This window comes from Elephantulus edwardii, unplaced genomic scaffold (assembly GCF_000299155.1).
Source record: "Elephantulus edwardii isolate Elephantulus edwardi_28Jun2011 unplaced genomic scaffold, EleEdw1.0 scaffold00230, whole genome shotgun sequence".
In the NCBI taxonomy this organism is placed as follows: domain Eukaryota; kingdom Metazoa; phylum Chordata; class Mammalia; order Macroscelidea; family Macroscelididae; genus Elephantulus; species Elephantulus edwardii.
The window spans coordinates 4425224-4428180 of record NW_006399980.1 but is presented as its reverse complement, the minus strand read 5'-3'; positions in this window follow the sequence as shown (position 1 = coordinate 4428180).

Below are 2957 nucleotides of genomic sequence, written 5' to 3'. Positions count from 1 at the left end.
CAGAACTGACTTTGACAAGCACTGTGGCAATTGGACAATTAAAACAGACATTCGGATGGCGGGGAAGAAGAACAAACTGGGGAGGAGGGTGAAGATAATGGTGCGGCAATGAAGGAGTGAAAGCCCAGAATTCCTGTGAATGTTCATTGAAACGAATAAAATTTAATAATAATATATAAAAAAAATTCTGATTTCTCAGCAGAAACCATGAGAGCTAGAAGGCAATGAAATGGCACTACAGAAAGTTGAAAGAAAATGACTTCCAACCAAGGATCCTATATCCAGCAAAGCCCTCCATCAAATATGAAGGAGAAATTAGACCCTTTGCAGAAAAGAAGGGACTTAAGGAATTTGTGAAAACAAGACCAAAACTAAAAGAACTTTTACGTGAAGTCCTTCACATGGAGATGCCAAAGGAAAGTGCATGGGCATAGTAACCAGAAACAACAGAAAAAGAAACATGGCAAAAAGGCAAAAGTAAAACCTGGCCTGAAAATAATCACACTTAATGTGAATGGACTAATTGTACCAGTTAAGAGAAAAAGAGTACCAGAATGGATAAAAAAAAAAATCAAAGCCCATTTGTCTACAGGAGACACATCTAAAAGAAGAAGAGAAAGACAGACTCAAAATAAAACACTGGGGAAAAAATGTACCAAGCAAATGGCAACCTCAAAAAACAGGAGTGGCAATACTAATCTCTGCTAAAATAGATTTCAGAATGAAAACCACTGTCAAAGAAAGGAATGGCATTACATACTGATTAAAGGCACAATAGATCAAGAAGACATACTTTTGGTCCACATTTATGCACCAAATGATAGACTTGCAAAATAATAATAAAAAAAACCCCAACAACACACACACACACACACACACACACACACACACCACAAAACAGTTAACAGAATTGAAGAAAAAAAAATAGACAGCACCAAAATAGTGGTAGAGCTTTCAACACACCACTATCACCAAAGGATAGATCAACTCAAAAGAAACTCAACAAAGATGCAGAAGATCTAAATGACACTATCAGCAAACTTGACTTTGCTTGATGTGTTCAGGATACGGCACCCAACTAAAGCTCAATTCACTTTCTTCTCAAGTGCACTTAGTACATTCTCCAGAATCCATCATATATAAGAACACAAAGCCTCAACAAATTATAAAACATTAGAAAAAATACAAAGTATCTTCTCAGACCACAATGCCATAAAACTAGAAGTTAACCACAGGAGAGTAAAGCTTACAAACCCACCCATGTGGAAGCTAAATAACACTCTGCTAGAACATGATTGGGTTATACAAGAAATAAAGAATAGATAAAAAAAGTTTCTTGAAACAAATGAAAGTAAAATTTACCAAAACCTCTAAACAGCTAAGGCAGTTCACAGGAGGCAGTTCAGAGCAATAGACTCACACATAAAAAAGAAGAAAGAAGAAGAATCAATGATCTAACTCAACATCTTCATCAAATAGGAAAAGAATAGCAACCTAATCCTACAACCTCTAGGAGAAAAGAAATTGTAAGGACAAGAGCTGAAACCTATGAGATAAAAACCAGAAAAATAATTGAAACCAATAATAAGACCAGGAGGTGTTTTTTTGAAAGTGTCAATAAAACTGACAAACCACTGGCAAACTTAACAAAAGAAAAAAAAAACCAAACCACAGACAACTCTATTAAGAAATTATAGAGGCGACATCACAACGGAACCAGATGGCATTAAATTGATAATATAAAAATATTATGAATAACAATACTCTGATCAATTTGAAAACCTGGAGGAAATGGACAAATCCCTTGAAACTCATGCCTACCCAGATTGACAAGGACAGATACAGAACACATGAACAGACTCATCACAAAAGAAGAAACTGAAAGGTCATAAAAACACTTCCCCATAAGAAAAGTCCTGGACCAGATGGTTTCACCGCTGAATTCTACGAAACATTCAGAGAGGATTTGGCACCCATTCTACTTAAATTATTTAAGAAAACTGAAAATGAAGGAACACTTCCAGAGTCATTCTATGAAGCAAGCATAACCCCAATACCAAAACCAGGCAAAATATTACCAAGAAAGAAAACTAAAGACCAATATCTCTCATGAATATAGATGCAAAAATCCTTAACAAAATCCTAGAAAATAGAATTCAAAAGCACATCAAAACAATAATTCACCATGACCTCGTGGGATTCATAACAGGTATGAAAGGATGATTCAGTATGAGAAATACAAACAATGTAGTTCACCATATTGACACAGTAAATAACAAGAACCATATGATCTTAGCAAGTGATGCAGAAAAGGCAACTGACAAAATCCAACAATTCTTTCTAATTAAGACACTCAGCAAAATTGGAATAGAATGGAATTTCCCTAACATAATGAAAAGTATATATGCAAAGCCAAGAGCCAAAATAATTTTCAATGGAGAAAGACTAACAGCATTTTCCTTGCAAACACAGACCAGATAAAGATGGCTACTGTCACCACTTCTATCCAATATTTCATTGAACGTGTTTCCTAGGGCAATATGACAAGAGAAGGAAAGAAAAGGCATCTAGATTGGCAAGGAGATGGTTATACTGTTGTTGTATGTAAATCACATGACAGTATACAGAGAAAACCCCAAAGACTCAACAAAAAACTGTTAGAGTTAGGAGGCCAGTTTAATAGACTGGCAGGGATATAAGAGCGATATCCAAAAATCAGTAGGATTCCTCTACAGTAGCAAAGAGAACTCAGAGAAGGAAATCAAGAAAACAATACCATTTACAATAACCAACCACAAATTGAGATACTTGGGAATGAACCTAACTAGAGATACAAAAGCCCTATATAAAGAAAGCAATAGAGCATTTCTGCAAGACACAATAAAAGACCTAAAGAAATGGAAAAATATGCCCTGTTCATGGATCGGAAGAATCTATATCATTAAAATGACTATCCT